At 44.6% G+C, this 10,853-nt stretch overlaps 1 pseudogene; it reads left to right on the plus strand.

The window, feature by feature from the left end:
- Positions 1 to 6,313: 6,313 nt before the first annotated feature.
- On the plus strand, positions 6,314 to 6,520 carry LOC142286059 (U2 spliceosomal RNA; annotated as a pseudogene).
- The last annotated feature ends 4,333 nt before the right edge of the window (positions 6,521 to 10,853 follow it).

Raw genomic sequence — 10,853 nt, forward strand, 5'->3', positions numbered from 1 at the left:
CATATGCTCAGTTCAGCGTGGCTGGCCAGAGGACAGGGTAGATGAGGAGGAGGAGGAGGAGAAGGAGGAGGACAGCATGTTCAGTCATCGTGTTGGTCTGGATATTGAAGTGATGGCTGTTAAGAGTCTGGCGCACATGGATGACTTTATGGTAAGCTGCCTGTCTCGTGACCCTCGCGTTAAGAACATCTTGGCCGACAATCATTACTGGTTGGTAACACTGTTAGACCCACGCTACAAGGAGAACTTTATGTCTCTTATTCCCGAGGCGGAGAGGTCAGCCAAAATGCAGCAGTTCTGGAAGGCCATAGTCACGGAAGTAGGCAAAGCATTCCCTTCACAAAACGCTAGCGTCATAATTGTAACACTATTAGTTAAAAGAAAGGGATAAACTGTAAAAAAAACAAAATAAGGCATAACTTTTTTTTAACATCAATTTTTTTTTTTTAGATTTAACCAAAGAATGTGCACATTTGTTATAATAAACAAGTGAAAAATGTTGAAAATCAGTCATCCAAAGGTGTGTGAAAAAAAAATATATATATGGTACCAATAAAAATGTCACTTTGTCCTGCAAAGAATGCAGCCCCCCACATTATTTTTTTCCTCTGTGCGGCCCATACACCCAGCCGAGTTTGAGACCCCCTGCCTTACACTATATAGATATCATGTTCATTCCCCATCTATCTTGCTCAGGAGAGCATCTCCCTCCCCCGGCACCAAGAGCAGCTCATACTGAATTGTTACAATGACTACATTGACACCCCCATACTTTGCACTGACGAGGGGCAAGCACCCCGAAACACCGTGTCTGCAAATTGGGATTCTGATCTGGCTTATATATCCTGAGTCATATTGCAATGGATTGTTGAAAATCCACTTGTGACTTTTAGGATCGCTACTTCCAATAGGTGGCGCTGTGCTAGAGTTTGTCTCCTTTACTGGAGAGACAATTTGTACATTGACTAGTAACACTGCACACAGAAATGCACCTTAATATTCCACTGTTAACCCTTTCCTCCCAGCAGTAACACACAACTCCTCACCTTGATATCATGGTGATTTATGGTCAGAATGACTTCAATGCGATCAGTGATTTCTATTCTAGCTCTGCTCACATAGATTTTATATCCACACTCAACTATAGGCCGTTCTTCATATTTTGGGGGTTTTTAGTCAGATATACTAGTTTGTGCCTGTATAGTATTGGTGTAGATGGGAGTGTAGGGCATGGGTTACATGGCACTGTGGTGGGATACTGATGGGAGGTATTGGTGCTGTGTTTGAGGCTTCTACTGGGTATTTTCCTACAAATACTGGAACAGCTCACTGCTTAGAATGATCCTTCCCAGCTCTATAATATATTATATATACCCCACAATGCAGGCTCACACACACATTTGTCTCAAGTGTGTTGTAGGGACACAGATACAGTCTTGGTCATGTGACTAAAGGCTACTTTACACACTGCGATATCGGTCCTGATATCGCTAGTGTGGGTACCCGCCCCCATCTGTTGCGCGACACGGGCAAATTGCTGCCCATGCTGCACAACACCGAACAGAACCAGTCACACATACTTACCTGCCCGGCGACGTCGCTGTGACCGGCGAACCGCCTCCTTTCTAAGGGGGCGGTTCGTGCGGCGTCACAGCAACGTCACTGAGCGACCGCCCAATAGCAGTGGAGGGGCGGAGATGAGTGGCCGGAACATCCCGCCCACCTCCTTCCTTCCTCATAGCGGCTTTGAGGCAGGTAAGGAGAGGTTCCTCGTTTCTGCGGTGTCACACGGAGCAATGTGTGCTGCCGCAGGAGCGACGAACTACATCGTTACTGCTGCAGTAACGATAATCGAGAATGGAGACCCATGTCACCGATGAGCGATTTTGCACGTTTTTGCAACGATGCAAAATCGCTCATCGGTGTCACACGCAGCAACATCGCTAATGCGGCCGGATGTGCGTCACAAATTCCGTGACCCCAACGACTCCGCATTAGCGATGTCGCAGCGTGTAAAGCCCCCTTTAGTGGGAGTGGTGTACAGGGTCTTAGCAGTAAAGAGTATTCCATATTTCTGCCAGATACCCACAGAGATATTGAAATCTGAAAAAAGAGACTTCTGCTCATTGAAGGTAAGAACTGCTCACATAGCGTTCAACTCCACAGCAAACGTGTGCTCTAGCACTGGCATCTCAGCAGGGATATTCCCCTACTACACATGTGTGTCTGGGTCGCTGTGACAGTTTACAGGACATAACTCAGGGCACCTAGACAGAAGGCAGAGGGACTACTTTCTATTTCTGGTGTAGAGCTTAGTACAATATATATATATATACTATTACATGTGACACATGTACCTTGTATTACCATTATTCGCTGTATATGAACCCCTTTTCTCCGGGCATTATTTGTCTATAGCATTTTTCACGAACCTGAGGCAACTGAGAACCCTTCAGTGAAGGAATTCCACTAACCCTCACAATACCAACCAGGGGCCTCCCTGCAGTAACTCAGGTAGTTGTACCCATTCTCTTTCCGCATTCTATGTGTTCTTCTTCTTTCTTCTTTTTTTTCTTTTTTCTTCTTTTTATTTCTATCATGTAGTTCAGGGGTTTATAGATATATGTCCTGCATCTCATATTTCCTTTAGTGGTGCTTCTTACCCATTCTCATATCATTTACCCTAGTATTTCATGATCCTGAGGCGACTGAGAACCCTTTAATAAAGGAATCCTTTTTCACTTGAATTGTCAAGTGATACTTACCAGTGACTATCACGTAATGTTACAGGTAGTTGCATTTTCTTCCTCTTCTTTCTCTCCTTTCTTCTTTGTCACACGGTCCATTGTGTTATAGCCCACGTGTCATGATAACACTTGTACCATCTTTTCATTTAGATTCCACCTACAATTATTTACCGATTCCAGTTCTGAAATAGGCTTTCATCATCTACTCACTAGAATTCTCAAGTGCATAAGGTACTGAGACATATACATGTTCACACCATTATAAAGAACAAAGTATAAACATTGAGGTTTTTCTCACACCCATGTTCCTGTGTTCTTTGATATGATATGTGTTCATTTCCTTCACTATATAGGATTGCAAGTTTTCCATTTGTACCTTAATGGCAATGACGCTATACAATTGAACACATATCATCCTGTTATCCATATAGGTGTGTATTTACCTGCTTGACTATTTTTGGTTGTTTGATCCAGAATGTTTCTCCAGATAGGTCATGTGGAAATTTTCTTTCCTCAGTACAAATGTTTTCACTATGGCTTTGGAAAAATTTTTTGTATGTGCATCATGGTTATTTGACCCATTGTACTCTCAAGTAGCAATATATTGTACTGTTATGTTGTACTATGTACTAATTACGTGTTTATATGGTTTTGTAACCCTTTATGATCTTAGATAACTTTATCCTTGATAAAGACCTAAAAACAAGGTCGAAACGTTGGATGAATTATCCTTTTGCACAAATAAAGAATTTTCAGCATTCCAAGAGTTCTTTTCTTACGTTATTGATCACTATAGTGTGCCAGAGCTATTTCTATTGAATTGACTCTTATTTTTTCTGAGCACCTGCTATATACACAGTGAGCCAGACATATTCAAGTTTCATTCAGAAGGCAGAGGGAAGCCTTAGCAGCTGAGCCTATATCTTGGCTTGTGAGCATTAGAACAGGCCGGCGATTACAGGGTAACATGAAAAATGTCCAGCTTGCATTATGACTAGAACATGACAATATCCTTTTAAGTACTAACCTATGATGCGTTCCTAAGCAGTTGATGTTATATGTTCTACATTTCATTTTCTGCATACTTTACAAGTAGTAGAATTTGCTTTGATATAGGCAACTGGATTTTCACAATGAAAAGGCAAAGGATAACGCCCGAAAAAGACGCCATACATTATGTCAGTGCCATCACTGACAAACCTGGATTGACCATGAAATACATCAATCCCCTTAAAGGTGAGTTAAAACAAGTTTTAACTAAATTGCCTTAATATTGTCATGCATTAGAATGACTGTCTTAGGTAATGATAAATATTTTCTACAGGAAGAGGAGTGTTTGCTGAAACTGAAATCGAAAAAGGGAGTTTTGTTGCAGAATATCGAGGCGAGCTCACGTATGCACTTACGATGGTAGACAACTACTCGAGATTTATGGTTGTGGTACAAGTCAAAGATCTAATGGCCCATACTGCAGCGAAGGTCTTCCAAGCACACTTATGCAGACCTCATGGCTACTCAGAGAGAGTCCTCACAGATCAAGGCACTGCCTTTGAAGCGGAAATCTTCAAGGACTTCTGCAGCTTTTACCGATGCAGGAAGATGCGCACTACACCCTACCATGCTCAAACCAATGGTTATCAACCTGCTCAGGACTTTACCCCATATTCCAGATGTGGCCTTACAAGTGATTTATAGAGGGTTAACAATACGTTGGGATCACCGGATCTAATCTCCCTTTTTATACACCCTAAAATCTTGTTTGCTTTAGAATAAACAATAACATCATAAAGGTATAGCAGTACCGTTTCAAAGTTTCGGTGTCCCAAGCAGCATTCCATCAGCCTCTGGAAGGTTCCTGGCAAATTGCACAGCTCGAAGGGCATGCTTTTGAACTCGCAGAGACCCATCGGGGTGGCAAAGGCGGTCTTCTCCCGGTCTGCCTCAGCAACGGACACTTGCCAATAGCGACTAGTGAGATCAAGGGTAGAAAAATAATTTGCAGTTCTCAATGCAGCTAGCTATTCCTCAATACAGGGGAGTGGTGCTGTCCTTCTTCTTTAACAGGACCAACGGAGCTGCCCAGAGGCTACAACTGTCACGGATAACCCCAGCCTCCTTCATGTTGCTCAACATGTCCTTGGTACACTGGTAATGTGCAGGTAGTTTTGGCTTATATCTCTCTTTGATGGGTGGGTGTGCACTTGTGGGGATGTAGTGTTTGACCCCTTTTATTCTTCAAAAGTCTAGCGGATGTTTGCTGAAGACTTGCTCGTATTCTTGCACTAGCCTGTAGACCCCCTTCTTGTGATGTGAAGGTGTGGAGTCAGTGCCTACGTGTAATTCCTTACACCACTCCTCTGGCTGACTTGGTGAGCTGTCACTGAATGGGTGGGCTGAAGCAATGGTGGATGCTGCTGTTTGGATAGCATGTGTATCTACTGAGAACAGCTTATCAATGGTGGCAAATCGGAGCAGCTTAATCTCTTGCTCTCCGCAGTTCAACACTCTCATGGGCACTCTTCCCTTCCATATTAATGAATAAAACTATGATGTAAATAGCATATAGATACCCCACAAATGCAGATAAAAGTAGGTTATGGGAAAAGGGGGAAGAGAGAAACAGGAAAATAGTGGAATAAAGTATACCTTCCAGGTGGGAGAGGAAATGGCAGCACAGCCAGTGGAGGTGAAGCAAGGGGAGCCTGCAACTAAAGAGTTGAGAGCGTTATCACATGGTGACTGAGCTTGATTGTAACGGGAGCATAGAGGTGCCGATCCTGTCTTACCTGCGTTGGTGTAGAAGTGGGTGTCCTGTGGTGGAGTCAGCTGTGTGCAGTGGTGGCCGTGGGTTCTTTTATGTGCGACCGTAGTAATAGCTGCGCCCACTTCCTGTATGGGAGTGGAATGCAGTGAGGCTAATGGAACGCACGCCTGCGCATTTGTGTTTAACGTCGCGCATGTGCAGAACGGAGAAAAGGCTGCGCTCACTTCCTAATGAAAGGGAGTGAGACGCAGCTGGGAAGGGAAGGGAAAAGATTAGGGTTTGGGGATGATGAAAGGGCTTTCTACGGGCAAGGATGGCAAAGGGTGGCAGTGACGGAAAGTCAGGCAGCCTGTCCTGTCCTGTCCTGTCCGTCCGTCTTTTTGTATCATGAATTGGAAAGACTGCAAGGGGGAGGGGAGGTGCTTGGAGGAGGAGGAGTTATTCAGATTAATTGCAGTGGGCGGCGGCTGCAAAAAGCATCATTCTTCTTGTTTTTGCTCTGCAAAACAGCCTTTTCAAGGGTTGGCTTGGGTGACAAAATGTCTTCTGTAGGCGTGGGTTTGTCTCCCTCTCCCTAAGATGTGTCCGGTATAGGCCAGGGTGCCACTCAAGGCCGTAACCAATTCGGGTTATAGCTTCTCGGCCTTTTGGCTAAGATCAAGTGTAGTTTCGGAGGACGCTACCTTGGTCGGTACTGGAAGGTGCCTGGGATTGCACGTCTGCCGGCCTTGAGGAAGTGTGTGCGCCTTCTGGTGACACATAGCCCTCTTGTGCCTGGACGGTTCCCAGGCAACGGGAGGCGATCACCTTTGTTATTTTGAAGTCCTACTGATAAACAGAAAAAAAAAAAAATTAAATCTGTTCTTATCAGTTTAATATCTGATACGTCCCCTCTCTGGGGACCATATATTAAATGGATTTTTAGAACAAGGAGATGGAAAAAATCTTGCTCTGTCCACTCCACGCATTGACCTGGTATTGCAGTACCTCCAGGACCGGTGCACCCCTTCTTAACCCAGTTTCCAAAAGCAGAACTCAATTCACCTGATTCAAATGAGCCCCATTAGTGAATTGAAAGAAAGCAAAAACTTTATATGCACCTCAATTTGGCCAATTCACTTTTCACACTTTCACCCTTTTTTTTATCTTTCACACCTTTTACTTGCTTTATTGATGCAAAAGCTGTGCCAAATAGCAAACTCATCTCCACTCAACTTGACCAACTCTGCTATGTCCCGTGCAGTATCTTATTCTCAGTCTTATCTAGATCATTTGCAATTGAATAGAATAGATCCCTTTTGGACACATTGGATTCAGCTGCTGCAGTGACTGCAGGTGTTAGAAGATGCAGACTTGGCATCAGGTGCTGTCTATCAGATTCCACTCCAATTAAAGCTTCCATTGTTTTTCGGTGTTTTCTTTGAGCAATGATGATGTCTTTAGTGATCTGTTGGCTCCCTCTCCTGGAGGAAGAGTTTGCTTGCTCTTGGACTTTCAAAAAGAGAGGTCATGATAGACATTTAGCTTCTGAGCCCAATTGGGGACAGTCATGGGTGATGAATGTTTTGCAACCTGCTGCGAAGCCTGATACCGCAATATAAGGAACGTCAAATACTAAGAATGGGCGGCCTATGAAAGAATTAGTACTTTCATTAAGCATACTTAAACGGCTAATTGGGAATAGACAAACTGTAAAAAGCCCTCTGAGAAAGCCCCTCTCTAACCTTTGTTAGTAAGCTTTTCTGTAGTCTGCCTGTTGATGTATTTTCCGTTTGAACAGTGCACAACATGAAGTGACGGAACACTGGCTTGTCACAATGTCCCCCGCTGACATCACGATAGCGCTGCTGCCTAGAAAGCCAGCTGCGCAACAGAAGTTGCTCTTTGGGTGGGATGGTGGGCTAATGTATCTATTCCTGCTTGGTGTGAGTTTGACATGATCTAGAGCAACGAGTTCCAGCGGCTAGCGGTTGATTATTGGCTGTAATGGGGCTTTCTGGCTGGTGCCAGCCTTTCTTCTTAGCACACAGGAACCACAATCCCTACACCATGCTTCGATGGATTCTCTCATCCCAGCCCAGTAAAACTACATATTTCACACAGTTATAAGCAGCCCATGGGCATTCACCTGGATTAAAACCCATAACAGCTCATAGACCAAACAATCAATCTACCACTGGACCAAAGACAGGAAGCTAAATCCACTGCCTGCGGTAACTAACTTAATCCTATAGTCTACTCACACAACAAACCCAAGAGAAAGGAAAAAAACATGGCTTCGATTATCCATCCAATGAAAACGCATAACCATTGTGAGCCATTGGACAATGCAATTGCACACATGGTGACATGGTGCACGGCCCAATGAATCAAGTCTGTACTTCATATTCACGGTTTAAGCCCTTGGGTTCTAATGTGTCCAGAGTACATATCCAGAAAGATTCCCTTTCTTTGTGCTAAGCACAAGTCAACAATACGTTGTAAGCAGATTCTATTACCAGTCCCACACCATTTTGTGACGCATAATCGCACAGTGGCCCAATTAAGATTCCAAGTCATCGAACATGTCCCAGCCATACGCAGAGGAGGCGATAGAATTAGGAAGCTCAAAGAAAGGGAATCTTTCTGGATATATACTCTGGGCACGTTGGAACCCAAGGGCTTAAACCATGAATATGAAGAACCGACTTGATTCATTGGGCCGTGCACATTTTTTCTAACGCCCGGTTCTTTTTCGTGTTCACACTATATATGGTTCCAGTATGTATGGAGTTCCATTCTTCCTTGTTTTTTATTTGTCATGTTTGTCTGATTACCTTGTCTAACAGTTTTTTCTCCCCTTTCTTTACCTTCCAGGTTCCCATAGTCACGTGAAATATCCCTGTTGCACTTGATTACGGCTCACTATTCACTATAGGATGTCTTATATCTAACATCACACTCTCACCCATCAGCACTCTATAGGTTTGTATAAGGTATGCGCTTACACATCCGGTCCTCCATAGGTATTTCCACTTATGTAGCACTATCCCTATGATCACTCATAACTCATACCCTTGTAGTCAATTACAGCCTCCTCTCTCCCCTCTCCCCTTCTCCCTTTCCATCTATAATTTTGCCAGTACAATATTAGTTTACATTAGGCACACACTCACATATTCCTTTCCTTAGTGACTTATTGTAATTCACATTCGCATACAATTCTCTATGCCTGCCCCATTACTACATTCATACCTACTTGACCCTATCCTGATACCCCTTGTCTCACCTTGTTGGTCCCTACACCTGTTATCATCTCCTTTCCTGTGTCTGTCTTGTCACACAACACATTTTAGCATATCCCTTGTGCTCCTTATTACCTGTCCTGCCTATTAGAATTATGTCCATTATGTCCATGCATGGCCCAATGAATCAAGTCTGTACTTCATATTCATGGTTTAAGCCTTTGGGTTCCAATGTGCCCAGAGTATATATCCAGAAAGATTCCCTTTCTTTGAGCTTCCTAATTCTATTGCCTCCTCTACGTATGGCTTGGACATGTTCGATGACTTGGAATCTTAATTGGATCACTGTGTGATTATGCGTCACAAAATGGTGTGGGACTGGTAATAGAATCTGCTTACAATGTATTGTTGACTTGTGTTTAGCTCAAAGAAAGAGAATCTTTCTGGATATGTACTCTGGGCACATTAGAACCCAAGGGCTTAAACCGTGAATATGAAGTAAAGACTTGATTCATTGGGCCGTGCACCATGTCACCATGTGTCCAATTGCATTGTCCAATGGCTCACAATGGTTATGCGTTTTCATTGGATGGATAATCGAAGCCATGTTTTTTTCCTTTCTGTTGGGTTTGTTGTGTGAGTAGCCTATAGGATTAAGTTGGTTACCGCAGGCAGTGGATTTAACTTCCTGTCTTTGGTCCAGTGGTAGATGGATTGTCTGGTCTATGAGCTGTTATTGGTTTGAATGCAGGTGAATGCCCATGGGCTGCTTATGACTGTGTAAAATATGTAGTTTTACTGGGCTGGGATGAGAGAATCCATTGAAGCATGGTGTAGGGATTGTGGTTCCTGTGTGCTAAGAAGAGAGGCTGGCACCAGCCAGAAAGCCCCATTGCAGCCAATAATCACTTAATAACTTTTTCAACTTGTCATCATATGGGAGGCCTTCCATTCCTTGTAGTAGTCTAGTTGCCCACCTTTGAACTGACTCTAACTTCTGAATGTCCTTTTTAAAATGTGGAGCCCAAAACTGGTTCCCATATTCCAGATGTAGCCTTACAAGTGATTTATAGAGGTTGATCATCTTTACTTATCATTTAAAACTTTCAAACTGGTACACTCAACACATAAAGCCCCCCCCTTTTAAAGAGTAGTTTCCCTGTACCTAAGTGGGGGTCTACCTAGGTTGGAGCGAGTGGACCTTCGGGGTCCGGTGTCAGTGGTGACAGGCAGTGGGGCAGAGGGAACAGTCAGTTCCTCCTCCCTGCTATCATGTGGGGCAGGCGGAGGCGTAGGGGAGCTGGGTACAGGTACATCCCTGGGCACTGGCTCGCGGTTAACCGTTTCCATCATTTCTTCATCCACGGGTTGTGGGAACAGTATCACTGGAAGGATCACCGCACCGTTCTGTGTAGGCCAGTCTGCTGGAAAATCACCCATCATGGTGTGGATTACCTCTTTTTCCTTCTCCACTGGACTGGGAACTGGAGCCTCATCCGCTACTCTCAATGCTGGTGGGCACTTCTTCAGGTGGTCTCGGGAAACCGTGGCCAAAGTCCCCCCCTGGTCACGGCTGATCTGGTAGGCCTTCCCATTCTCCCATCCTGTGGGCTGGACTACATACGGGGTTTTTTCCCATTGATCATCCAGCTTGTGGGCCCTTCTTTTCCGCTTCAGCACTACATCCCCAGGTTGGAAGGAACCGGCAGGCGCCTTCTTGTTGAAGCACTGCTCCTGTTGTCCCCGACTCCGGCACAAGTTCTTTTCAACATACTCCTGGACCTGTCGGTACTGTGTCCTCCGCCGAGTGTCCCATTCAGCTGTCGACAGGAGTGCTTCTGAAGCTTCCAAGCCCATTTCCAGATCCACTGGTAGCCGGCCGGGACGAGCTCTCATCAGGTATGCTGGAGTGCATTTCGTAGAGCTGGAAGGGATGTTGTTGTACATATCGACCAGGTCAGGTAGCTTCTCCAGCCACAGGTTCCGCTCTTCCAGTGGTAACGTCTTGAGGAGGCCCAGGACCAAGTGGTTCATCTTTTCACAAATGCCATTGGTTTGGGCGTGGTAAGGCGTGGTCCGGATTTTCTTGCAGCCGTACAACTGGCAGAATTCCTGGAA

Source organism: Anomaloglossus baeobatrachus, unplaced genomic scaffold (assembly GCF_048569485.1).
Source record: "Anomaloglossus baeobatrachus isolate aAnoBae1 unplaced genomic scaffold, aAnoBae1.hap1 Scaffold_640, whole genome shotgun sequence".
Taxonomy (NCBI): domain Eukaryota; kingdom Metazoa; phylum Chordata; class Amphibia; order Anura; family Aromobatidae; genus Anomaloglossus; species Anomaloglossus baeobatrachus.